At 46.7% G+C, this 27960-nt stretch overlaps 9 non-coding genes across 9 annotated transcripts; all 9 read right to left on the bottom strand.

Annotated features, from left to right (window-relative positions):
- Positions 1-971: 971 nt before the first annotated feature.
- Positions 972-1042, bottom strand: trnag-gcc (transfer RNA glycine (anticodon GCC)). The gene has a single exon. It is a non-coding gene; the product is annotated as a tRNA-Gly (tRNA).
- A 934-nt stretch (positions 1043-1976) lies between these two features.
- Positions 1977-2047, bottom strand: trnag-gcc (transfer RNA glycine (anticodon GCC)). The gene has a single exon. It is a non-coding gene; the product is annotated as a tRNA-Gly (tRNA).
- A 1939-nt stretch (positions 2048-3986) lies between these two features.
- trnag-gcc (transfer RNA glycine (anticodon GCC)) lies at positions 3987-4057 on the bottom strand. The gene has a single exon. It is a non-coding gene; the product is annotated as a tRNA-Gly (tRNA).
- A 934-nt stretch (positions 4058-4991) lies between these two features.
- On the bottom strand, positions 4992-5062 carry trnag-gcc (transfer RNA glycine (anticodon GCC)). The gene has a single exon. It is a non-coding gene; the product is annotated as a tRNA-Gly (tRNA).
- An 8971-nt stretch (positions 5063-14033) lies between these two features.
- Positions 14034-14104, bottom strand: trnag-gcc (transfer RNA glycine (anticodon GCC)). Its single transcript has one exon. It is a non-coding gene; the product is annotated as a tRNA-Gly (tRNA).
- Positions 14105-18053: 3949 nt separating this feature from the next.
- Positions 18054-18124, bottom strand: trnag-gcc (transfer RNA glycine (anticodon GCC)). The gene has a single exon. It is a non-coding gene; the product is annotated as a tRNA-Gly (tRNA).
- A 3940-nt stretch (positions 18125-22064) lies between these two features.
- On the bottom strand, positions 22065-22135 carry trnag-gcc (transfer RNA glycine (anticodon GCC)). The gene has a single exon. It is a non-coding gene; the product is annotated as a tRNA-Gly (tRNA).
- A 1939-nt stretch (positions 22136-24074) lies between these two features.
- On the bottom strand, positions 24075-24145 carry trnag-gcc (transfer RNA glycine (anticodon GCC)). The gene has a single exon. It is a non-coding gene; the product is annotated as a tRNA-Gly (tRNA).
- A 934-nt stretch (positions 24146-25079) lies between these two features.
- Positions 25080-25150, bottom strand: trnag-gcc (transfer RNA glycine (anticodon GCC)). Its single transcript has one exon. It is a non-coding gene; the product is annotated as a tRNA-Gly (tRNA).
- Positions 25151-27960: the final 2810 nt, after the last annotated feature.

Genomic DNA, 27960 nt, shown 5'->3' with positions numbered 1-27960 from the left:
TCCTCCCGCGTGGCAGGCAAGAATTCTACTACCGAACCACCAAAGCTCGCTATTAGTGTCACTTTGGCTCACAAAATCTTCTCGAGACACATTTCCACCTGCAGGACTCATAGTGCTTGCTCACTTTAAGAAATACTAGAACACCGCAGCCCCTCATTAGTACAGTGGTCAGTATCCATTGGCCATGCATGAAACCAGGAATGTGAAGATTCTTGGTTTAACTCAGTCCGAACGAAAAGAGCCAATTTATTTTGTTCACGCAAATGACCCAGCCTTATACCTTTGCCTGCAATCAGCCAGAGATTCAGCAGCAGGTGCACTACAATGCAGCCCAGATACTTTCCAATGTTGCAGACCAGGGCTTCATGCATGACAGGTAATTCTACCAATGAAACACCAACGCTTGTTAGCTCAAGAAGTTGTGCCCCCAGAAATGAATTGGTCAGACTCACGTTTCCACCTGTAGTCTTCATAGTTCTTGGACGTGTTGAGGAACGTATATTCACAGAGTTCCTCGTTAGTATAGTGGTCAGTATCCCCGCCTGTCACGCGGGAGACCGGGGTTCAATTCCCCGACGGGGAGTAAGGGAATTTTACCCACAGTGCCGAACACATTCAACCTGGCGTTATTTGAGGTGTCTGTGGGCAAGACGAGGCCATTGATAACTTGACAAGTTTAACGAAATTGAACCCACTGTTCACTCTGGTACACTTTTTAGTTTGTGTCAGGATGGCCGGTCTAAGGTGCTGCGATCAGGTCGCAGTCTCGTCTGGAAGTGTGGGTTTGAGTCCCACTTCTGAAGGGAGTTTTGAGGTCACCTTACGAAAAGTGAAATCACTGTCGTCAAGAACTATTTATTTCAGACGATCTGTTAAGTTAGGTTCGCCCGCTCAGTTTGATGTTCCATGAGATGTGACCATTCACACACTGTGTTTAAGTTGCGTTTTAAGAATTCATAATAATTATGCACTGCATTGGCCGGGAATCGAACCCGGGCCTCCCGCGTGGCAGGCGAGAATTCTACCACTGAACCACCAATGCTCGCTTTTAGTCCCACTTTGGCTCACAAAATCCTCTCAAGACACATTTCCACCTGCAGGACTCATAGTGCTTGCTCACTATAAGAAATACTAGAACACCACAGCCCCTCATTAGTACAGTGGTCAGTATCCATTGGCCATGCATGAAACCAGGAATGTGAAGATTCTTGGTTTAACTCAGTCCGAACGAAAAGAGCCAATTTGTTTTGGTCACGCAAATGACCCAGCCTTATACCTTTGCCTGCAATCAGCCAGAGATTCAGCAGCAGGTGCACTACAATGCAGCCCAGATACTTTCCAATGTTGCAGACCAGGGCTTCATGCATGACAGGTAATTCTACCAATGAAACACCAACGCTTGTTAGCTCAAGAAAATGTGCCCCCAGAAATGAATTGGTCAGACTCACGTTTCCACCCGTAGTCTTCAAAGTTCTTGGACGTGTTGAGGAACGTATATACACAGAGTTCCTCGTTAGTATAGTGGTCAGTATCCCCGCCTGTCACGCGGGAGACCGGGGTTCAATTCCCCGACGGGGAGAAAGGGAATTTTACCCACAGTGCCGAACACATTCAACCTGGCGTTATTTGAGATTAATGAGGTGTCTGTGGGCAAGACGAGGCCATTGATAACTTGACAAGTTTAACGAAATTGCACCCACTATTCACTCTGGGACACTTTTTAGTTTGTGTCAGGATGGCCGGTCTAAGGTGCTGCGATCAGGTCACAGTCTCGTCTGGAAGTGTGGGTTTGAGTCCCACTTCTGAAGGGAGTTTTGAGGTCCCCTTACGAAAAGTGAAATCACTGTCGTCACGAACTATTTATTTCAGACGATCTGTTAAGTTAGGTTCGCCCGCTCAGTTTGATGTTCCGTGAGATGTGACCATTCACACACTGTGTTTAAGTTGCATTTTATGAATTCATAATAATTATGCACTGCATTGGCCGGGAATCGAACCCGGGCCTCCCGCGTGGCAGGCGAGAATTCTACCACTGAACCACCAATGCTCCCTTTTAGTCCCACTTTGGCTCACAAAATCCTCTCGAGACACATTTCCACCTGCAGGACTCATAGTGCTTGCTCACTTTAAGAAATACTAGAACACCACAGCCCCTCATTAGTACAGTGGTCAGTATCCATTGGCCATGCATGAAACCAGGAATGTGAAGATTCTTGGTTTAACTCAGTCCGAACGAAAAGAGCCAATTTGTTTTGGTCACGCAAATGACCCAGCCTTATACCTTTGCCTGCAATCAGCCAGAGATTCAGCAGCAGGTGCACTACAATGCAGCCCAGATACTTTCCAATGTTGCAGACCAGGGCTTCATGCATGACAGGTAATTCTACCAATGAAACACCAACGCTTGTTAGCTCAAGAAAATGTGCCCCCAGAAATGAATTGGTCAGACTCACGTTTCCACCTGTAGTCTTCAAAGTTCTTGGACGTGTTGAGGAACGTAAATTTACATAGTTCCTCGTTAGTATTGTGGTCAGTATCCCCGCCTGTCACGCGGGAGACCGGGGTTCAATTCCCCGACGGGGAGTAAGGGAATTTTACCCACAGTGCCGAACACATTCAACCTGGCGTTATTTGAGATGCATGAGGTGTCTGTGGGCAAGACGAGGCCATTGATAACTTGACAAGTTTAACGAAATTGCACCCACTATTCACTCTGGGACACTTTTTAGTTTGTGTCAGGATGGCCGGTCTAAGGTGCTGCGATCAGGTCACAGTCTCGTCTGGAAGTGTGGGTTTGAGTCCCACTTCTGAAGGGAGTTTTGAGGTCACCTTACGAAAAGTGAAATCACTGTCGTCAAGAACTATTTATTTCAGACGATCTGTTAAGTTAGGTTCGCCCGCTCAGTTTGATGTTCCGTGAGATGTGACCATTCACACACTGTGTTTGAGTTGCGTTTTAAGAATTCATAATAATTATGCACTGCATTGGCCGGGAATCAAACCCGGTCCTCCCGCGTGGCAGGCAAGAATTCTACCACCGAACCACCAAAGCTCGCTATTAGCGTCACTTTGGCTCACAAAATCTTCTCGAGACACATTTCCACCTGCAGGACTCATAGTGCTTGCTCACTTTAAGAAATACCAGAACACCGCAGCCCCTCATTAGTACAGTGGTCAGTATCCATTGGCCATGCATGATACCAGGAATGTGAAGATTCTTTTTTTAACTCAGTCCGAACGAAAAGAGCCAATTTATTTTGGTCACGCAAATGACCCAGCCTTATACCTTTGCCTGCAATCAGCCAGAGATTCAGCAGCAGGTGCACTACAATGCAGCCCAGATACTTTCCAATGTTGCAGACCAGGGCTTCATGCATGACAGGTAATTCTACCAATGAAACACCAACGCTTGTTAGCTCAAGAAGTTGTGCCCCCAGAAATGAATTGGTCAGACTCACGTTTCCACCTGTAGTCTTCAAAGTTCTTGCACGTGTTGAGGAACGTATATTCACAGAGTTCCTCGTTAGTATAGTGGTCAGTATCCCCGCCTGTCACGCGGGAGACCGGGGTTCAATTCCCCGACGGGGAGTAAGGGAATTTTACCCACAGTGCCGAACACATTCAACCTGGCGTTATTTGAGATGCATGAGGTGTCTGTGGGCAAGACGAGGCCATTGATAACTTGACAAGTTTAACGAAATTGAACCCACTGTTCACTCTGGTACACTTTTTAGTTTGTGTCAGGATGGCCGGTCTAAGGTGCTGCGATCAGGTCGCAGTCTCGTCTGGAAGTGTGGGTTTGAGTCCCACTTCTGAAGGGAGTTTTGAGGTCACCTTACGAAAAGTGAAATCACTGTCGTCAAGAACTATTTATTTCAGACGATCTGTTAAGTTAGGTTCGCCCGCTCAGTTTGATGTTCCATGAGATGTGACCATTCACACACTGTGTTTAAGTTGCGTTTTAAGAATTCATAATAATTATGCACTGCATTGGCCGGGAATCGAACCCGGGCCTCCCGCGTGGCAGGCGAGAATTCTACCACTGAACCACCAATGCTCGCTTTTAGTCCCACTTTGGCTCACAAAATCCTCTCAAGACACATTTCCACCTGCAGGACTCATAGTGCTTGCTCACTATAAGAAATACTAGAACACCACAGCCCCTCATTAGTACAGTGGTCAGTATCCATTGGCCATGCATGAAACCAGGAATGTGAAGATTCTTGGTTTAACTCAGTCCGAACGAAAAGAGCCAATTTGTTTTGGTCACGCAAATGACCCAGCCTTATACCTTTGCCTGCAATCAGCCAGAGATTCAGCAGCAGGTGCACTACAATGCAGCCCAGATACTTTCCAATGTTGCAGACCAGGGCTTCATGCATGACAGGTAATTCTACCAATGAAACACCAACGCTTGTTAGCTCAAGAAAATGTGCCCCCAGAAATGAATTGGTCAGACTCACGTTTCCACCCGTAGTCTTCAAAGTTCTTGGACGTGTTGAGGAACGTATATACACAGAGTTCCTCGTTAGTATAGTGGTCAGTATCCCCGCCTGTCACGCGGGAGACCGGGGTTCAATTCCCCGACGGGGAGAAAGGGAATTTTACCCACAGTGCCGAACACATTCAACCTGGCGTTATTTGAGATGCATGAGGTGTCTGTGGGCAAGACGAGGCCATTGATAACTTGACAAGTTTAACGAAATTGCACCCACTATTCACTCTGGGACACTTTTTAGTTTGTGTCAGGATGGCCGGTCTAAGGTGCTGCGATCAGGTCACAGTCTCGTCTGGAAGTGTGGGTTTGAGTCCCACTTCTGAAGGGAGTTTTGAGGTCACCTTACGAAAAGTGAAATCACTGTCGTCACGAACTATTTATTTCAGACGATCTGTTAAGTTAGGTTCGCCCGCTCAGTTTGATGTTCCGTGAGATGTGACCATTCACACACTGTGTTTAAGTTGCATTTTATGAATTCATAATAATTATGCACTGCATTGGCCGGGAATCGAACCCGGGCCTCCCGCGTGGCAGGCGAGAATTCTACCACTGAACCACCAATGCTCCCTTTTAGTCCCACTTTGGCTCACAAAATCCTCTCGAGACACATTTCCACCTGCAGGACTCATAGTGCTTGCTCACTTTAAGAAATACAAGAACACCACAGCCCCTCATTAGTACAGTGGTCAGTATCCATTGGCCATGCATGAAACCAGGAATGTGAAGATTCTTGGTTTAACTCAGTCCGAACGAAAAGAGCCAATTTGTTTTGGTCACGCAAATGACCCAGCCTTATACCTTTGCCTGCAATCAGCCAGAGATTCAGCAGCAGGTGCACTACAATGCAGCCCAGATACTTTCCAATGTTGCAGACCAGGGCTTCATGCATGACAGGTAATTCTACCAATGAAACACCAACGCTTGTTAGCTCAAGAAAATGTGCCCCCAGAAATGAATTGGTCAGACTCACGTTTCCACCTGTAGTCTTCAAAGTTCTTGGACGTGTTGAGGAACGTAAATTTACATAGTTCCTCGTTAGTATTGTGGTCAGTATCCCCGCCTGTCACGCGGGAGACCGGGGTTCAATTCCCCGACGGGGAGTAAGGGAATTTTACCCACAGTGCCGAACACATTCAACCTGGCGTTATTTGAGATGCATGAGGTGTCTGTGGGCAAGACGAGGCCATTGATAACTTGACAAGTTTAACGAAATTGCACCCACTATTCACTCTGGGACACTTTTTAGTTTGTGTCAGGATGGCCGGTCTAAGGTGCTGCGATCAGGTCACAGTCTCGTCTGGAAGTGTGGGTTTGAGTCCCACTTCTGAAGGGAGTTTTGAGGTCACCTTACGAAAAGTGAAATCACTGTCGTCAAGAACTATTTATTTCAGACGATCTGTTAAGTTAGGTTCGCCCGCTCAGTTTGATGTTCCGTGAGATGTGACCATTCACACACTGTGTTTGAGTTGCGTTTTAAGAATTCATAATAATTATGCACTGCATTGGCCGGGAATCAAACCCGGTCCTCCCGCGTGGCAGGCAAGAATTCTACCACCGAACCACCAAAGCTCGCTATTAGCGTCACTTTGGCTCACAAAATCTTCTCGAGACACATTTCCACCTGCAGGACTCATAGTGCTTGCTCACTTTAAGAAATACCAGAACACCGCAGCCCCTCATTAGTACAGTGGTCAGTATCCATTGGCCATGCATGATACCAGGAATGTGAAGATTCTTTTTTTAACTCAGTCCGAACGAAAAGAGCCAATTTATTTTGTTCACGCAAATGACCCAGCCTTATACCTTTGCCTGCAATCAGCCAGAGATTCAGCAGCAGGTGCACTACAATGCAGCCCAGATACTTTCCAATGTTGCAGACCAGGGCTTCATGCATGACAGGTAATTCTACCAATGAAACACCAACGCTTGTTAGCTCAAGAAGTTGTGCCCCCAGAAATGAATTGGTCAGACTCACGTTTCCACCTGTAGTCTTCATAGTTCTTGGACGTGTTGAGGATCGTATATTCACAGAGTTCCTCGTTAGTATAGTGGTCAGTATCCCCGCCTGTCACGCGGGAGACCGGGGTTCAATTCCCCGACGGGGAGTCAGGGAATTTTACCCACGGTGCCGAACACATTCAACCTGGCGTTATTTGAGATGCATGAGGTGTCTGTGGGCAAGACGAGGCCATTGATAACTTGACAAGTTTAACGAAATTGCACCCACTATTCACTCTGGGACACTTTTTAGTTTGTGTCAGGATGGCCGGTCTAAGGTGCTGCGATCAGGTCACAGACTCGTCTGGAAGTGTGGGTTTGAGTCCCACTTCTGAAGGGAGTTTTGAGGTCACCTTACGAAAAGTGAAATCACTGTCGTCAAGAACTATTTATTTCAGACGATCTGTTAAGTTAGGTTCGCCCGCTCAGTTTGATGTTCCGTGAGATGTGACCATTCACACACTGTGTTTAAGTTGCGTTTTAAGAATTCTTAATAATTATGCACTGCATTGGCCGGGAATCAAACCCGGTCCTCCCGCGTGGCAGGCAAGAATTCTACCACTGAACCACCAAAGCTCGCTTATAGTGTCACTTTGGCTCACAAAATCCTCTCGAGACACATTTCCACCTGCAGGACTCATAGTGCTTGCTCACTTTAAGAAATACTAGAACACCACAGCCCCTCATTAGTACAGTGGTCAGTATCCATTGGCCATGCATGAAACCAGGAATGTGAAGATTCTTGGTTTAACTCAGTCCGAACGAAAAGAGCCAATTTATTTTGGTCACGCAAATGACCCAGCCTTATACCTTTGCCTGCAATCAGCCAGAGATTCAGCAGCAGGTGCACTACAATGCAGCCCAGATACTTTCCAATGTTGCAGACCAGGGCTTCATGCATGACAGGTAATTCTACCAATGAAACACCAACGCTTGTTAGCTCAAGAAGTTGTGCCCCCAGAAATGAATTGGTCAGACTCACGTTTCCACCTGTAGTCTTCAAAGTTCTTGCACGTGTTGAGGAACGTATATTCACAGAGTTCCTCGTTAGTATAGTGGTCAGTATCCCCGCCTGTCACGCGGGAGACCGGGGTTCAATTCCCCGACGGGGAGTAAGGGAATTTTACCCACAGTGCCGAACACATTCAACCTGGCGTTATTTGAGATGCATGAGGTGTCTGTGGGCAAGACGAGGCCATTGATAACTTGACAAGTTTAACGAAATTGCACCCACTATTCACTCAGGGACACTTTTTAGTTTGTGTCAGGATGGCCGGTCTAAGGTGCTGCGATCAGGTCACAGTCTCGTCTGGAAGTGTGGGTTTGAGTCCCACTTCTGAAGGGAGTTTTGAGGTCACCTTACGAAGAGTGAAATCACTGTCGTCAAGAACTATTTATTTCAGACGATCTGTTAAGTTAGGTTCGCCCGCTCAGTTTGATGTTCCGTGAGATGTGACCATTCACACACTGTGTTTGAGTTGCGTTTTAAGAATTCATAATAATTATGCACTGCATTGGCCGGGAATCAAAGCCGGTCCTCCCGCGTGGCAGGCAAGAATTCTACTACCGAACCACCAAAGCTCGCTATTAGTGTCACTTTGGCTCACAAAATCTTCTCGAGACACATTTCCACCTGCAGGACTCATAGTGCTTGCTCACTTTAAGAAATACTAGAACACCGCAGCCCCTCATTAGTACAGTGGTCAGTATCCATTGGCCATGCATGAAACCAGGAATGTGAAGATTCTTGGTTTAACTCAGTCCGAACGAAAAGAGCCAATTTATTTTGGTCACGCAAATGACCCAGCCTTATACCTTTGCCTGCAATCAGCCAGAGATTCAGCAGCAGGTGCACTACAATGCAGCCCAGATACTTTCCAATGTTGCAGACCAGGGCTTCATGCATGACAGGTAATTCTACCAATGAAACACCAACGCTTGTTAGCTCAAGAAGTTGTGCCCCCAGAAATGAATTGGTCAGACTCACGTTTCCACCTGTAGTCTTCAAAGTTCTTGCACGTGTTGAGGAACGTATTTTCACAGAGTTCCTCGTTAGTATAGTGGTCAGTATCCCCGCCTGTCACGCGGGAGACCGGGGTTCAATTCCCCGACGGGGAGTAAGGGAATTTTACCCACAGTGCCGAACACATTCAACCTGGCGTTATTTGAGATGCATGAGGTGTCTGTGGGCAAGACGAGGCCATTGATAACTTGACAAGTTTAACGAAATTGCACCCACTATTCACTCAGGGACACTTTTTAGTTTGTGTCAGGATGGCCGGTCTAAGGTGCTGCGATCAGGTCACAGTCTCGTCTGGAAGTGTGGGTTTGAGTCCCACTTCTGAAGGGAGTTTTGAGGTCACCTTACGAAAAGTGAAATCACTGTCGTCAAGAACTATTTATTTCAGACGATCTGTTAAGTTAGGTTCGCCCGCTCAGTTTGATGTTCCGTGAGATGTGACCATTCACACACTGTGTTTGAGTTGCGTTTTAAGAATTCATAATAATTATGCACTGCATTGGCCGGGAATCAAAGCCGGTCCTCCCGCGTGGCAGGCAAGAATTCTACTACCGAACCACCAAAGCTCGCTATTAGTGTCACTTTGGCTCACAAAATCTTCTCGAGACACATTTCCACCTGCAGGACTCATAGTGCTTGCTCACTTTAAGAAATACTAGAACACCGCAGCCCCTCATTAGTACAGTGGTCAGTATCCATTGGCCATGCATGAAACCAGGAATGTGAAGATTCTTGGTTTAACTCAGTCCGAACGAAAAGAGCCAATTTATTTTGGTCATGCAAATGACCCAGCCTTATACCTTTGCCTGCAATCAGCCAGAGATTCAGCAGCAGGTGCACTACAATGCAGCCCAGATACTTTCCAATGTTGCAGACCAGGGCTTCATGCATGACAGGTAATTCTACCAATGAAACACCAACGCTTGTTAGCTCAAGAAAATGTGCCCCCAGAAATGAATTGGTCGGACTCACGTTTCCACCCGTAGTCTTCAAAGTTCTTGGACGTGTTGAGGAACGTATATATACAGAGTTCCTCGTTAGTATAGTGGTCAGTATCCCCGCCTGTCACGCGGGAGAACGGGGTTCAATTCAACGGGGAGTAAGGGAATTTTACCCACAGTGCCGAACACATTCAACCTGGCGTTATTTGAGATGCATGAGGTGTCTGTGGGCAAGACGAGGCCATTGATAACTTGACAAGTTTAACGAAATTGCACCCACTATTCACTCTGGGACACTTTTTAGTTTGTGTCAGGATGGCCGGTCTAAGGTGCTGCGATCAGGTCACAGTCTCGTCTGGAAGTGTGGGTTTGAGTCCCACTTCTGAAGGGAGTTTTGAGGTCACCTTACGAAAAGTGAAATCACTGTCGTCAAGAACTATTTATTTCAGACGATCTGTTAAGTTAGGTTCGCCCGCTCAGTTTGATGTTCCGTGAGATGTGACCATTCACACACTGTGTTTGAGTTGCGTTTTAAGAATTCATAATAATTATGCACTGCATTGGCCGGGAATCAAACCCGGTCCTCCCGCGTGGCAGGCAAGAATTCTACTACCGAACCACCAAAGCTCGCTATTAGTGTCACTTTGGCTCACAAAATCTTCTCGAGACACATTTCCACCTGCAGGACTCATAGTGCTTGCTCACTTTAAGAAATACTAGAACACCGCAGCCCCTCATTAGTACAGTGGTCAGTATCCATTGGCCATGCATGAAACCAGGAATGTGAAGATTCTTGGTTTAACTCAGTCCGAACGAAAAGAGCCAATTTATTTTGGTCATGCAAATGACCCAGCCTTATACCTTTGCCTGCAATCAGCCAGAGATTCAGCAGCAGGTGCACTACAATGCAGCCCAGATACTTTCCAATGTTGCAGACCAGGGCTTCATGCATGACAGGTAATTCTACCAATGAAACACCAACGCTTGTTAGCTCAAGAAAATGTGCCCCCAGAAATGAATTGGTCGGACTCACGTTTCCACCCGTAGTCTTCAAAGTTCTTGGACGTGTTGAGGAACGTATATACACAGAGTTCCTCGTTAGTATAGTGGTCAGTATCCCCGCCTGTCACGCGGGAGAACGGGGTTCAATTCCCCGACGGGGAGTAAGGGAATTTTACCCACAGTGCCGAACACATTCAACCTGGCGTTATTTGAGATGCATGAGGTGTCTGTGGGCAAGACGAGGCCATTGATAACTTGACAAGTTTAACGAAATTGCACCCACTATTCAATCTGGGACACTTTTTAGTTTGTGTCAGGATGGCCGGTCTAAGGTGCTGCGATCAGGTCACAGTCTCGTCTGGAAGTGTGGGTTTGAGTCCCACTTCTGAAGGGAGTTTTGAGGTCACCTTACGAAAAGTGAAATCACTGTCGTCAAGAACTATTTATTTCAGACGATCTGTTAAGTTAGGTTCGCCCGCTCAGTTTGATGTTCCGTGAGATGTGACCATTCACACACTGTGTTTAAGTTGCGTTTTAAGAATTCTTAATAATTATGCACTGCATTGGCCGGGAATCAAACCCGGTCCTCCCGCGTGGCAGGCAAGAATTCTACCACTGAACCACCAAAGCTCGCTTATAGTGTCACTTTGGCTCACAAAATCCTCTCGAGACACATTTCCACCTGCAGGACTCATAGTGCTTGCTCACTTTAAGAAATACTAGAACACCACAGCCCCTCATTAGTACAGTGGTCAGTATCCATTGGCCATGCATGAAACCAGGAATGTGAAGATTCTTGGTTTAACTCAGTCCGAACGAAAAGAGCCAATTTATTTTGGTCACGCAAATGACCCAGCCTTATACCTTTGCCTGCAATCAGCCAGAGATTCAGCAGCAGGTGCACTACAATGCAGCCCAGATACTTTCCAATGTTGCAGACCAGGGCTTCATGCATGACAGGTAATTCTACCAATGAAACACCAACGCTTGTTAGCTCAAGAAGTTGTGCCCCCAGAAATGAATTGGTCAGGCTCACGTTTCCACCTGTAGTCTTCATAGTTCTTGGACGTGTTGAGGATCGTATTTTCACAGAGTTCCTCGTTAGTATAGTGGTCAGTATCCCCGCCTGTCACGCGGGAGACCGGGGTTCAATTCCCCGACGGGGAGTAAGGGAATTTTACCCACAGTGCCGAACACATTCAACCTGGCGTTATTTGAGATGCATGAGGTGTCTGTGGGCAAGACGAGGCCATTGATAACTTGACAAGTTTAACGAAATTGCACCCACTATTCACTCAGGGACACTTTTTAGTTTGTGTCAGGATGGCCGGTCTAAGGTGCTGCGATCAGGTCACAGTCTCGTCTGGAAGTGTGGGTTTGAGTCCCACTTCTGAAGGGAGTTTTGAGGTCACCTTACGAAAAGTGAAATCACTGTCGTCAAGAACTATTTATTTCAGACGATCTGTTAAGTTAGGTTCGCCCGCTCAGTTTGATGTTCCGTGAGATGTGACCATTCACACACTGTGTTTGAGTTGCGTTTTAAGAATTCATAATAATTATGCACTGCATTGGCCGGGAATCAAAGCCGGTCCTCCCGCGTGGCAGGCAAGAATTCTACTACCGAACCACCAAAGCTCGCTATTAGTGTCACTTTGGCTCACAAAATCTTCTCGAGACACATTTCCACCTGCAGGACTCATAGTGCTTGCTCACTTTAAGAAATACTAGAACACCGCAGCCCCTCATTAGTACAGTGGTCAGTATCCATTGGCCATGCATGAAACCAGGAATGTGAAGATTCTTGGTTTAACTCAGTCCGAACGAAAAGAGCCAATTTATTTTGGTCATGCAAATGACCCAGCCTTATACCTTTGCCTGCAATCAGCCAGAGATTCAGCAGCAGGTGCACTACAATGCAGCCCAGATACTTTCCAATGTTGCAGACCAGGGCTTCATGCATGACAGGTAATTCTACCAATGAAACACCAACGCTTGTTAGCTCAAGAAGTTGTGCCCCCAGAAATGAATTGGTCAGACTCACGTTTCCACCTGTAGTCTTCAAAGTTCTTGCACGTGTTGAGGAACGTATATTCACAGAGTTCCTCGTTAGTATAGTGGTCAGTATCCCCGCCTGTCACGCGGGAGACCGGGGTTCAATTCCCCGACGGGGAGTAAGGGAATTTTACCCACAGTGCCGAACACATTCAACCTGGCGTTATTTGAGATGCATGAGGTGTCTGTGGGCAAGACGAGGCCATTGATAACTTGACAAGTTTAACGAAATTGCACCCACTATTCACTCAGGGACACTTTTTAGTTTGTGTCAGGATGGCCGGTCTAAGGTGCTGCGATCAGGTCACAGTCTCGTCTGGAAGTGTGGGTTTGAGTCCCACTTCTGAAGGGAGTTTTGAGGTCACCTTACGAAAAGTGAAATCACTGTCGTCAAGAACTATTTACTTCAGACGATCTGTTAAGTTAGGTTCGCCCGCTCAGTTTGATGTTCCGTGAGATGTGACCATTCACACACTGTGTTTGAGTTGCGTTTTAAGAATTCATAATAATTATGCACTGCATTGGCCGGGAATCAAAGCCGGTCCTCCCGCGTGGCAGGCAAGAATTCTACTACCGAACCACCAAAGCTCGCTATTAGTGTCACTTTGGCTCACAAAATCTTCTCGAGACACATTTCCACCTGCAGGACTCATAGTGCTTGCTCACTTTAAGAAATACTAGAACACCGCAGCCCCTCATTAGTACAGTGGTCAGTATCCATTGGCCATGCATGAAACCAGGAATGTGAAGATTCTTGGTTTAACTCAGTCCGAACGAAAAGAGCCAATTTATTTTGGTCATGCAAATGACCCAGCCTTATACCTTTGCCTGCAATCAGCCAGAGATTCAGCAGCAGGTGCACTACAATGCAGCCCAGATACTTTCCAATGTTGCAGACCAGGGCTTCATGCATGACAGGTAATTCTACCAATGAAACACCAACGCTTGTTAGCTCAAGAAAATGTGCCCCCAGAAATGAATTGGTCGGACTCACGTTTCCACCCGTAGTCTTCAAAGTTCTTGGACGTGTTGAGGAACGTATTTATACAGAGTTCCTCGTTAGTATAGTGGTCAGTATCCCCGCCTGTCACGCGGGAGTACGGGGTTCAATTCCCCGACGGGGAGTAAGGGAATTTTACCCACAGTGCCGAACACATTCAACCTGGCGTTATTTGAGATGCATGAGGTGTCTGTGGGCAAGACGAGGCCATTGATAACTTGACAAGTTTAACGAAATTGCACCCACTATTCACTCTGGGACACTTTTTAGTTTGTGTCAGGATGGCCGGTCTAAGGTGCTGCGATCAGGTCACAGTCTCGTCTGGAAGTGTGGGTTTGAGTCCCACTTCTGAAGGGAGTTTTGAGGTCACCTTACGAAAAGTGAAATCACTGTCGTCAAGAACTATTTATTTCAGACGATCTGTTAAGTTAGGTTCGCCCGCTCAGTTTGATGTTCCGTGAGATGTGACCATTCACACACTGTGTTTGAGTTGCGTTTTAAGAATTCATAATAATTATGCACTGCATTGGCCGGGAATCGAACCCGGGCCTCCCGCGTGGCAGGCGAGAATTCTACCACTGAACCACCAATGCTCGCTTTTAGTCCCACTTTGGCTCACAAAATCCTCTCAAGACACATTTCCACCTGCAGGACTCATAGTGCTTGCTCACTATAAGAAATACTAGAACACCACAGCCCCTCATTAGTACAGTGGTCAGTATCCATTGGCCATGCATGAAACCAGGAATGTGAAGATTCTTGGTTTAACTCAGTCCGAACGAAAAGAGCCAATTTGTTTTGGTCACGCAAATGACCCAGCCTTATACCTTTGCCTGCAATCAGCCAGAGATTCAGCAGCAGGTGCACTACAATGCAGCCCAGATACTTTCCAATGTTGCAGACCAGGGCTTCATGCATGACAGGTAATTCTACCAATGAAACACCAACGCTTGTTAGCTCAAGAAGTTGTGCCCCCAGAAATGAATTGGTCAGACTCACGTTTCCACCTGTAGTCTTCATAGTTCTTGGACGTGTTGAGGAACGTATATTCACAGAGTTCCTCGTTAGTATAGTGGTCAGTATCCCCGCCTGTCACGCGGGAGACCGGGGTTCAATTCCCCGACGGGGAGTACGGGAATTTTACCCACAGTGCCGAACACATTCAACCCGGCGTTATTTGAGATGCATGAGGTGTCTGTGGGCAAGACGAGGCCATTGATAACTTGACAAGTTTAACGAAATTGCACCCACTATTCACTCTGGGACACTTTTTAGTTTGTGTCAGGATGGCCGGTCTAAGGTGCTGCGATCAGGTCACAGTCTCGTCTGGAAGTGTGGGTTTGAGTCCCACTTCTGAAGGGAGTTTTGAGGTCACCTTACGAAAAGTGAAATCACTGTCGTCAAGAACTATTTATTTCAGACGATCTGTTAAGTTAGGTTCGCCCGCTCAGTTTGATGTTCCGTGAGATGTGACCATTCACACACTGTGTTTGAGTTGCGTTTTAAGAATTCATAATAATTATGCACTGCATTGGCCGGGAATCAAACCCGGTCCTCCCGCGTGGCAGGCAAGAATTCTACCACCGAACCACCAAAGCTCGCTATTAGCGTCACTTTGGCTCACAAAATCTTCTCGAGACACATTTCCACCTGCAGGACTCATAGTGCTTAATCACTTTAAGAAATACTAGAACACCGCAGCCCCTCATTAGTACAGTGGTCAGTATCCATTGGCCATGCATGATACCAGGAATGTGAAGATTCTTTTTTTAACTCAGTCCGAACGAAAAGAGCCAATTTATTTTGTTCACGCAAATGACCCAGCCTTATACCTTTGCCTGCAATCAGCCAGAGATTCAGCAGCAGGTGCACTACAATGCAGCCCAGATACTTTCCAATGTTGCAGACCAGGGCTTCATGCATGACAGGTAATTCTACCAATGAAACACCAACGCTTGTTAGCTCAAGAAGTTGTGCCCCCAGAAATGAATTGGTCAGACTCACGTTTCCACCTGTAGTCTTCATAGTTCTTGGACGTGTTGAGGATCGTATATTCACAGAGTTCCTCGTTAGTATAGTGGTCAGTATCCCCGCCTGTCACGCGGGAGACCGGGGTTCAATTCCCCGACGGGGAGTCAGGGAATTTTACCCACGGTGCCGAACACATTCAACCTGGCGTTATTTGAGATGCATGAGGTGTCTGTGGGCAAGACGAGGCCATTGATAACTTGACAAGTTTAACGAAATTGCACCCACTATTCACTCTGGGACACTTTTTAGTTTGTGTCAGGATGGCCGGTCTAAGGTGCTGCGATCAGGTCACAGACTCGTCTGGAAGTGTGGGTTTGAGTCCCACTTCTGAAGGGAGTTTTGAGGTCACCTTACGAAAAGTGAAATCACTGTCGTCAAGAACTATTTATTTCAGACGATCTGTTAAGTTAGGTTCGCCCGCTCAGTTTGATGTTCCGTGAGATGTGACCATTCACACACTGTGTTTAAGTTGCGTTTTAAGAATTCTTAATAATTATGCACTGCATTGGCCGGGAATCAAACCCGGTCCTCCCGCGTGGCAGGCAAGAATTCTACCACTGAACCACCAAAGCTCGCTTATAGTGTCACTTTGGCTCACAAAATCCTCTCGAGACACATTTCCACCTGCAGGACTCATAGTGCTTGCTCACTTTAAGAAATACTAGAACACCACAGCCCCTCATTAGTACAGTGGTCAGTATCCATTGGCCATGCATGATACCAGGAATGTGAAGATTCTTTTTTTAACTCAGTCCGAACGAAAAGAGCCAATTTATTTTGTTCACGCAAATGACCCAGCCTTATACCTTTGCCTGCAATCAGCCAGAGATTCAGCAGCAGGTGCACTACAATGCAGCCCAGATACTTTCCAATGTTGCAGACCAGGGCTTCATGCATGACAGGTAATTCTACCAATGAAACACCAACGCTTGTTAGCTCAAGAAGTTGTGCCCCCAGAAATGAATTGGTCAGACTCACGTTTCCACCTGTAGTCTTCATAGTTCTTGGACGTGTTGAGGATCGGATATTCACAGAGTTCCTCGTTAGTATAGTGGTCAGTATCCCCGCCTGTCACGCGGGAGACCGGGGTTCAATTCCCCGACGGGGAGTCAGGGAATTTTACCCACGGTGCCGAACACATTCAACCTGGCGTTATTTGAGATGCATGAGGTGTCTGTGGGCAAGACGAGGCCATTGATAACTTGACAAGTTTAACGAAATTGCACCCACTATTCACTCTGGGACACTTTTTAGTTTGTGTCAGGATGGCCGGTCTAAGGTGCTGCGATCAGGTCACAGACTCGTCTGGAAGTGTGGGTTTGAGTCCCACTTCTGAAGGGAGTTTTGAGGTCACCTTACGAAAAGTGAAATCACTGTCGTCAAGAACTATTTATTTCAGACGATCTGTTAAGTTAGGTTCGCCCGCTCAGTTTGATGTTCCGTGAGATGTGACCATTCACACACTGTGTTTAAGTTGCGTTTTAAGAATTCTTAATAATTATGCACTGCATTGGCCGGGAATCAAACCCGGTCCTCCCGCGTGGCAGGCAAGAATTCTACTACCGAACCACCAAAGCTCGCTATTAGTGTCACTTTGGCTCACAAAATCTTCTCGAGACACATTTCCACCTGCAGGACTCATAGTGCTTGCTCACTTTAAGAATTACTAGAACACCGCAGCCCCTCATTAGTACAGTGGTCAGTATCCATTGGCCATGCATGAAACCAGGAATGTGAAGATTCTTGGTTTAACTCAGTCCGAACGAAAAGAGCCAATTTATTTTGGTCATGCAAATGACCCAGCCTTATACCTTTGCCTGCAATCAGCCAGAGATTCAGCAGCAGGTGCACTACAATGCAGCCCAGATACTTTCCAATGTTGCAGACCAGGGCTTCATGCATGACAGGTAATTCTACCAATGAAACACCAACGCTTGTTAGCTCAAGAAAATGTGCCCCCAGAAATGAATTGGTCAGACTCACGTTTCCACCCGTAGTCTTCAAAGTTCTTGGACGTGTTGAGGAACGTATATACACAGAGTTCCTCGTTAGTATAGTGGTCAGTATCCCCGCCTGTCACGCGGGAGACCGGGGTTCAATTCCCCGACGGGGAGTAAGGGAATTTTACCCACAGTGCCGAACACATTCAACCTGGCGTTATTTGAGATGCATGAGGTGTCTGTGGGCAAGACGAGGCCATTGATAACTTGACAAGTTTAACGAAATTGCACCCACTATTCACTCTGGGACACTTTTTAGTTTGTGTCAGGATGGCCGGTCTAAGGTGCTGCGATCAGGTCACAGTCTCGTCTGGAAGTGTGGGTTTGAGTCCCACTTCTGAAGGGAGTTTTGAGGTCACCTTACGAAAAGTGAAATCACTGTCATCAAGAACTATTTATTTCAGACGATCTGTTAAGTTAGGTTCGCCCGCTCAGTTTGATGATCCATGAGATGTGACCATTCACACACTGTGTTTAAGTTGCGTTTTAAGAATTCATAATAATTATGCACTGCATTGGCCGGGAATCGAACCCGGGCCTCCCGCGTGGCAGGCGAGAATTCTACCACTGAACCACCAATGCTCGCTTTTAGTCCCACTTTGGCTCACAAAATCCTCTCAAGACACATTTCCACCTGCAGGACTCATAGTGCTTGCTCACTATAAGAAATACTAGAACACCACAGCCCCTCATTAGTACAGTGGTCAGTATCCATTGGCCATGCATGAAACCAGGAATGTGAAGATTCTTGGTTTAACTCAGTCCGAACGAAAAGAGCCAATTTGTTTTGGTCACGCAAATGACCCAGCCTTATACCTTTGCCTGCAATCAGCCAGAGATTCAGCAGCAGGTGCACTACAATGCAGCCCAGATACTTTCCAATGTTGCAGACCAGGGCTTCATGCATGACAGGTAATTCTACCAATGAAACACCAACGCTTGTTAGCTCAAGAAAATGTGCCCCCAGAAATGAATTGGTCAGACTCACGTTTCCACCCGTAGTCTTCAAAGTTCTTGGACGTGTTGAGGAACGTATATACACAGAGTTCCTCGTTAGTATAGTGGTCAGTATCCCCGCCTGTCACGCGGGAGAACGGGGTTCAATTCCCCGACGGGGAGTTAGGGAATTTTACCCACAGTGCCGAACACATTCAACCTGGCGTTATTTGAGATGCATGAGGTGTCTGTGGGCAAGACGAGGCCATTGATAACTTGACAAGTTTAACGAAATTGCACCCACTATTCACTCTGGGACACTTTTTAGTTTGTGTCAGGATGGCCGGTCTAAGGTGCTGCGATCAGGTCACAGTCTCGTCTGGAAGTGTGGGTTTGAGTCCCACTTCTGAAGGGAGTTTTGAGGTCACCTTACGAAAAGTGAAATCACTGTCGTCAAGAACTATTTATTTCAGACGATCTGTTAAGTTAGGTTCGCCCGCTCAGTTTGATGTTCCGTGAGATGTGACCATTCACACACTGTGTATAAGTTGCGTTTTAAGAATTCATAATAATTATGCACTGCATTGGCCGGGAATCAAACCCGGTCCTCCCGCGTGGCAGGCAAGAATTGTACCACTGAACCACCAAAGCTCGCTTATAGTGTCACTTTGGCTCACAAAATCCTCTCGAGACACATTTCCACCTGCAGGACTCATAGTGCTTGCTCACTTTAAGAAATACTAGAACACCACAGCCCCCCATTAGTACAGTGCTCAGTATCCATTGGCCATGCATGAAACCAGGAATGTGAAGATTCTTGGTTTAACTCAGTCCGAACGAAAAGAGCCAATTTATTTTGGTCATGCAAATGACCCAGCCTTATACCTTTGCCTGCAATCAGCCAGAGATTCAGCAGCAGGTGCACTACAATGCAGCCCAGATACTTTCCAATGTTGCAGACCAGGGCTTCATGCATGACAGGTAATTCTACCAATGAAACACCAACGCTTGTTAGCTCAAGAAAATGTGCCCCCAGAAATGAATTGGTCAGACTCACGTTTCCACCCGTAGTCTTCAAAGTTCTTGGACGTGTTGAGGAACGTATATACACAGAGTTCCTCGTTAGTATAGTGGTCAGTATCCCCGCCTGTCACGCGGGAGACCGGGGTTCAATTCCCCGACGGGGAGTTAGGGAATTTTACCCACAGTGCCGAACACATTCAACCTGGCGTTATATGAGGTGTCTGTGGGCAAGACGAGGCCATTGATAACTTGACAAGTTTAACGAAATTGCACCCACTATTCACTCTGGGACACTTTTTAGTTTGTGTCAGGATGGCCGGTCTAAGGTGCTGCGATCAGGTCACAGTCTCGTCTGGAAGTGTGGGTTTGAGTCCCACTTCTGAAGGGAGTTTTGAGGTCACCTTACGAAAAGTGAAATCACTGTCGTCAAGAACTATTTATTTCAGACGATCTGTTAAGTTAGGTTCGCCCGCTCAGTTTGATGTTCCGTGAGATGTGACCATTCACACACTGTGTTTAAGTTGCGTTTTAAGAATTCATAATAATTATGCACTGCATTGGCCGGGAATCAAACCCGGTCCTCCCGCGTGGCAGGCAAGAATTCTACCACTGAACCACCAAAGCTCGCTTATAGTGTCACTTTGGCTCACAAAATCCTCTCGAGACACATTTCCACCTGCAGGACTCATAGTGCTTGCTCACTTTAAGAAATACTAGAACACCACAGCCCCTCATTAGTACAGTGCTCAGTATCCATTGGCCATGCATGAAACCAGGAATGTGAAGATTCTTGGTTTAACTCAGTCCGAACGAAAAGAGCCAATTTGTTTTGGTCACGCAAATGACCCAGCCTTATACCTTTGCCTGCAATCAGCCAGAGATTCAGCAGCAGGTGCACTACAATGCAGCCCAGATACTTTCCAATGTTGCAGACCAGGGCTTCATGCATGACAGGTAATTCTACCAATGAAACACCAACGCTTGTTAGCTCAAGAAGTTGTGCCCCCAGAAATGAATTGGTCAGACTCACGTTTCCACCTGTAGACGTCAAAGTTCTTGGACGTGTTGAGGAATTGGAATTTACAGTGCTCCTCGTTAGTATAGTGGTCAGTATCCCCGCCTGTCACGCGGGAGAACGGGGTTCAATTCCCCGACGGGGAGTTAGGGATTTTTACCCACAGTGCCGAACACATTCAACCTGGCGTTATTTGAGATGCATGAGGTGTCTGTGGGCAAGACGAGGCCATTGATAACTTGACAAGTTTAACGAAATTGAACCCACTATTCACTCTGGTACACTTTTTAGTTTGTGTCAGGATGGCCGGTCTAAGGTGCTGCGATCAGGTCGCAGTCTCGTCTGGAAGTGTGGGTTTGAGTCCCACTTCTGAAGGGAGTTTTGAGGTCACCTTACGAAAAGTGAAATCACTGTCATCAAGAACTATTTATTTCAGACGATCTGTTAAGTTAGGTTCGCCCGCTCAGTTTGATGTTCCATGAGATGTGACCATTCACACACTGTGTTTAAGTTGCGTTTTAAGAATTCATAATAATTATGCACTGCATTGGCCGGGAATCGAACCCGGGCCTCCCGCGTGGCAGGCGAGAATTCTACCACTGAACCACCAAAGCTCGCTTATAGTGTCACTTTGGCTCACAAAATCCTCTCGAGACACATTTCCACCTGCAGGACTCATAGTGCTTGCTCACTTTAAGAAATACTAGAACACCACAGCCCCTCATTAGTACAGTGGTCAGTATCCATTGGCCATGCATGAAACCAGGAATGTGAAGATTCTTGGTTTAACTCAGTCCGAACGAAAAGAGCCAATTTGTTTTGGTCACGCAAATGACCCAGCCTTATACCTTTGCCTGCAATCAGCCAGAGATTCAGCAGCAGGTGCACTACAATGCAGCCCAGATACTTTCCAATGTTGCAGACCAGGGCTTCATGCATGACAGGTAATTCTACCAATGAAACACCAACGCTTGTTAGCTCAAGAAGTTGTGCCCCCAGAAATGAATTGGTCAGACTCACGTTTCCACCTGTAGACGTCAAAGTTCTTGGACGTGTTGAGGAATTGGATTTTACAGTGCTCCTCGTTAGTATAGTGGTCAGTATCCCCGCCTGTCACGCGGGAGAACGGGGTTCAATTCCCCGACGGGGAGTTAGGGATTTTTACCCACAGTGCCGAACACATTCAACCTGGCGTTATTTGAGATGCATGAGGTGTCTGTGGGCAAGACGAGGCCATTGATAACTTGACAAGTTTAACGAAATTGAACCCACTATTCACTCTGGTACACTTTTTAGTTTGTGTCAGGATGGCCGGTCTAAGGTGCTGCGATCAGGTCGCAGTCTCGTCTGGAAGTGTGGGTTTGAGTCCCACTTCTGAAGGGAGTTTTGAGGTCACCTTACGAAAAGTGAAATCACTGTCATCAAGAACTATTTATTTCAGACGATCTGTTAAGCTAGGTTCGCCCGCTCAGTTTGATGTTCCATGAGATGTGACCATTCACACACTGTGTTTAAGTTGCGTTTTAAGAATTCATAATAATTATGCACTGCATTGGCCGGGAATCGAACCCGGGCCTCCCGCGTGGCAGGCGAGAATTCTACCACTGAACCACCAATGCTCGCTTTTAGTCCCACTTTGGCTCACAAAATCCTCTCAAGACACATTTCCACCTGCAGGACTCATAGTGCTTGCTCACTTTAAGAAATACTAGAACACCACAGCCCCTCATTAGTACAGTGGTCAGTATCCATTGGCCATGCATGAAACCAGGAATGTGAAGATTCTTGGTTTAACTCAGTCCGAACGAAAAGAGCCAATTTGTTTTGGTCACGCAAATGACCCAGCCTTATACCTTTGCCTGCAATCAGCCAGAGATTCAGCAGCAGGTGCACTACAATGCAGCCCAGATACTTTCCAATGTTGCAGACCAGGGCTTCATGCATGACAGGTAATTCTACCAATGAAACACCAACGCTTGTTAGCTCAAGAAGTTGTGCCCCCAGAAATGAATTGGTCAGACTCACGTTTCCACCTGTAGACGTCAAAGTTCTTGGACGTGTTGAGGAATTTGCTTTTACAGTGCTCCTCGTTAGTATAGTGGTCAGTATCCCCGCCTGTCACGCGGGAGAACGGGGTTCAATTCCCCGACGGGGAGTTAGGGATTTTTACCCACAGTGCCGAACACATTCAACCTGGCGTTATTTGAGATGCATGAGGTGTCTGTGGGCAAGATGAGGCCATTGATAACTTGACAAGTTTAACGAAATTGAACCCACTATTCACTCTGGTACACTTTTTAGTTTGTGTCAGGATGGCCGGTCTAAGGTGCTGCGATCAGGTCGCAGTCTCGTCTGGAAGTGTGGGTTTGAGTCCCACTTCTGAAGGGAGTTTTGAGGTCACCTTACGAAAAGTGAAATCACTGTCATCAAGAACTATTTATTTCAGACGATCTGTTAAGTTAGGTTCGCCCGCTCAGTTTGATGTTCCATGAGATGTGACCATTCACACACTGTGTTTAAGTTGCGTTTTATGAATTCATAATAATTATGCACTGCATTGTCCGGGAATCGAACCCGGGCCTCCCGCGTGGCAGGCGAGAATTCTACCACTGAACCACCAATGCTCCCTTTTAGTCCCACTTTGGCTCACAAAATCCTCTCGAGACACATTTCCACCTGCAGGACTCATAGTGCTTGCTCACTTTAAGAAATACTAGAACACCACAGCCCCTCATTAGTACAGTGGTCAGTATCCATTGGCCATGCATGAAACCAGGAATGTGAAGATTCTTGGTTTAACTCAGTCCGAACGAAAAGAGCCAATTTGTTTTGGTCACGCAAATGACCCAGCCTTATACCTTTGCCTGCAATCAGCCAGAGATTCAGCAGCAGGTGCACTACAATGCAGCCCAGATACTTTCCAATGTTGCAGACCAGGGCTTCATGCATGACAGGTAATTCTACCAATGAAACACCAACGCTTGTTAGCTCAAGAAGTTGTGCCCCCAGAAATGAATTGGTCAGACTCACGTTTCCACCTGTAGACGTCAAAGTTCTTGGACGTGTTGAGGAATTCGATTTTACAGTGCTCCTCGTTAGTATAGTGGTCAGTATCCCCGCCTGTCACGCGGGAGAACGGGGTTCAATTCCCCGACGGGGAGTTAGGGATTTTTACCCACAGTGCCGAACACATTCAACCTGGCGTTATTTGAGATGCATGAGGTGTCTGTGGGCAAGATGAGGCCATTGATAACTTGACAAGTTTAACGAAATTGAACCCACTATTCACTCTGGTACACTTTTTAGTTTGTGTCAGGATGGCCGGTCTAAGGTGCTGCGATCAGGTCGCAGTCTCGTCTGGAAGTGTGGGTTTGAGTCCCACTTCTGAAGGGAGTTTTGAGGTCACCTTACGAAAAGTGAAATCACTGTCATCAAGAACTATTTATTTCAGACGATCTGTTAAGTTAGGTTCGCCCGCTCAGTTTGATGTTCCATGAGATGTGACCATTCACACACTGTGTTTAAGTTGCGTTTTATGAATTCATAATAATTATGCACTGCATTGGCCGGGAATCGAACCCGGGCCTCCCGCGTGGCAGGCGAGAATTCTACCACTGAACCACCAATGCTCCCTTTTAGTCCCACTTTGGCTCACAAAATCCTCTCGAGACACATTTCCACCTGCAGGACTCATAGTGCTTGCTCACTTTAAGAAATACTAGAACACCACAGCCCCTCATTAGTACAGTGGTCAGTATCCATTGGCCATGCATGAAACCAGGAATGTGAAGATTCTTGGTTTAACTCAGTCCGAACGAAAAGAGCCAATTTGTTTTGGTCACGCAAATGACCCAGCCTTATACCTTTGCCTGCAATCAGCCAGAGATTCAGCAGCAGGTGCACTACAATGCAGCCCAGATACTTTCCAATGTTGCAGACCAGGGCTTCATGCATGACAGGTAATTCTACCAATGAAACACCAACGCTTGTTAGCTCAAGAAAATGTGCCCCCAGAAATGAATTGGTCAGACTCACGTTTCCACCTGTAGTCTTCAAAGTTCTTGGACGTGTTGAGGAACTTAAATGCACATAGTTCCTCGTTAGTATAGTGGTCAGTATCCCCGCCTGTCACGCGGGAGACCGGGGTTCAATTCCCCGACGGGGAGTAAGGGAATTTTACCCACAGTGCCGAACACATTCAACCTGGCGTTATTTGAGATGCATGAGGTGTCTGTGGGCAAGACGAGGCCATTGATAACTTGACAAGTTTAACGAAATTGCACCCACTATTCACTCTGGGACACTTTTTAGTTTGTGTCAGGATGGCCGGTCTAAGGTGCTGCGATCAGGTCACAGTCTCGTCTGGAAGTGTGGGTTTGAGTCCCACTTCTGAAGGGAGTTTTGAGGTCACCTTACGAAAAGTGAAATCACTGTCGTCAAGAACTATTTATTTCAGACGATCTGTTAAGTTAGGTTCGCCCGCTCAGTTTGATGTTCCATGAGATGTGACCATTCACACACTGTGTTTAAGTTGCGTTTTAAGAATTCATAATTATTATGCACTGCATTGGCCGGGAATCGAACCCGGGCCTCCCGCGTGGCAGGCGAGAATTCTACCACTGAACCACCAATGCTCGCTTTTAGTCCCACTTTGGCTCACAAAATCCTCTCAAGACACATTTCCACCTGCAGGACTCATAGTGCTTGCTCACTTTAAGAAATACTAGAACACCACAGCCCCTCATTAGTACAGTGGTCAGTATCCATTGGCCATGCATGAAACCAGGAATGTGAAGATTCTTGGTTTAACTCAGTCCGAACGAAAAGAGCCAATTTGTTTTGGTCACGCAAATGACCCAGCCTTATACCTTTGCCTGCAATCAGCCAGAGATTCAGCAGCAGGTGCACTACAATGCAGCCCAGATACTTTCCAATGTTGCAGACCAGGGCTTCATGCATGACAGGTAATTCTACCAATGAAACACCAACGCTTGTTAGCTCAAGAAGTTGTGCCCCCAGAAATGAATTGGTCAGACTCACGTTTCCACCTGTAGACGTCAAAGTTCTTGGACGTGTTGAGGAATTGGATTTTACAGTGCTCCTCGTTAGTATAGTGGTCAGTATCCCCGCCTGTCACGCGGGAGAACGGGGTTCAATTCCCCGACGGGGAGTTAGGGATTTTTACCCACAGTGCCGAACACATTCAACCTGGCGTTATTTGAGATGCATGAGGTGTCTGTGGGCAAGATGAGGCCATTGATAACTTGACAAGTTTAACGAAATTGAACCCACTATTCACTCTGGTACACTTTTTAGTTTGTGTCAGGATGGCCGGTCTAAGGTGCTGCGATCAGGTCGCAGTCTCGTCTGGAAGTGTGGGTTTGAGTCCCACTTCTGAAGGGAGTTTTGAGGTCACCTTACGAAAAGTGAAATCACTGTCATCAAGAACTATTTATTTCAGACGATCTGTTAAGTTAGGTTCGCCCGCTCAGTTTGATGTTCCATGAGATGTGACCATTCACACACTGTGTTTAAGTTGCGTTTTATGAATTCATAATAATTATGCACTGCATTGGCCGGGAATCGAACCCGGGCCTCCCGCGTGGCAGGCGAGAATTCTACCACTGAACCACCAATACTCCCTTTTAGTCCCACTTTGGCTCACAAAATCCTCTCGAGACACATTTCCACCTGCAGGACTCATAGTGCTTGCTCACTTTAAGAAATACTAGAACACCACAGCCCCTCATTAGTACAGTGGTCAGTATCCATTGGCCATGCATGAAACCAGGAATGTGAAGATTCTTGGTTTAACTCAGTCCGAACGAAAAGAGCCAATTTGTTTTGGTCACGCAAATGACCCAGCCTTATACCTTTGCCTGCAATCAGCCAGAGATTCAGCAGCAGGTGCACTACAATGCAGCCCAGATACTTTCCAATGTTGCAGACCAGGGATTCATGCATGACAGGTAATTCTACCAATGAAACACCAACGCTTGTTAGCTCAAGAAAATGTGCCCCCAGAAATGAATTGGTCAGACTCACGTTTCCACCTGTAGTCTTCAAAGTTCTTGGACGTGTTGAGGAACGTAAATGCACATAGTTCCTCGTTAGTATAGTGGTCAGTATCCCCGCCTGTCACGCGGGAGACCGGGGTTCAATTCCCCGACGGGGAGTAAGGGAATTTTACCCACAGTGCCGAACACATTCAACCTGGCGTTATTTGAGATGCATGAGGTGTCTGTGGGCAAGACGAGGCCATTGATAACTTGACAAGTTTAACGAAATTGCACCCACTATTCACTCTGGGACACTTTTTAGTTTGTGTCAGGATGGCCGGTCTAAGGTGCTGCGATCAGGTCACAGTCTCGTCTGGAAGTGTGGGTTTGAGTCCCACTTCTGAAGGGAGTTTTGAGGTCACCTTACGAAAAGTGAAATCACTGTCGTCAAGAACTATTTATTTCAGACGATCCGTTAAGTTAGGTTCGCCCGCTCAGTTTGATGTTCCGTGAGATGTGACCATTCACACACTGTGTTTAAGTTGCGTTTTAAGAATTCATAATAATTATGCACTGCATTGGCCGGGAATCAAACCCGGTCCTCCCGCGTGGCAGGCAAGAATTCTACCACTGAACCACCAAAGCTCGCTTATAGTGTCACTTTGGCTCACAAAATCCTCTCGAGACACATTTCCACCTGCAGGACTCATAGTGCTTGCTCACTTTAAGAAATACTAGAACACCACAGCCCCTCATTAGTACAGTGCTCAGTATCCATTGGCCATGCATGAAGCCAGGAATGTGAAGATTCTTGGTTTAACTCAGTCCGAACGAAAAGAGCCAATTTATTTTGGTCATGCAAATGACCCAGCCTTATACCTTTGCCTGCAATCAGCCAGAGATTCAGCAGCAGGTGCACTACAATGCAGCCCAGATACTTTCCAATGTTGCAGACCAGGGCTTCATGCATGACAGGTAATTCTACCAATGAAACACCAACGCTTGTTAGCTCAAGAAAATGTGCCCCCAGAAATGAATTGGTCAGACTCACGTTTCCACCCGTAGTCTTCAAAGTTCTTGGACGTGTTGAGGAACGTAAATGCACATAGTTCCTCGTTAGTATAGTGGTCAGTATCCCCGCCTGTCACGTGGGAGACCGGGGTTCAATTCCCCGACGGGGAGTAAGGGAATTTTACCCACAGTGCCGAACACATTCAACCTGGCGTTATTTGAGATGCATGAGGTGTCTGTGGGCAAGACGAGGCCATTGATAACTTGACAAGTTTAACGAAATTGCACCCACTATTCACTCTGGGACACTTTTTAGTTTGTGTCAGGATGGCCGGTCTAAGGTGCTGCGATCAGGTCACAGTCTCGTCTGGAAGTGTGGGTTTGAGTCCCACTTCTGAAGGGAGTTTTGAGGTCACCTTACGAAAAGTGAAATC

Source organism: Gadus macrocephalus, chromosome 4, assembly GCF_031168955.1.
Source record: "Gadus macrocephalus chromosome 4, ASM3116895v1".
Lineage (NCBI taxonomy): Eukaryota > Metazoa > Chordata > Actinopteri > Gadiformes > Gadidae > Gadus > Gadus macrocephalus.
The sequence above is the reverse complement of the archived record's forward strand: the minus strand, read 5'-3'. Positions and strand labels throughout refer to the sequence as shown.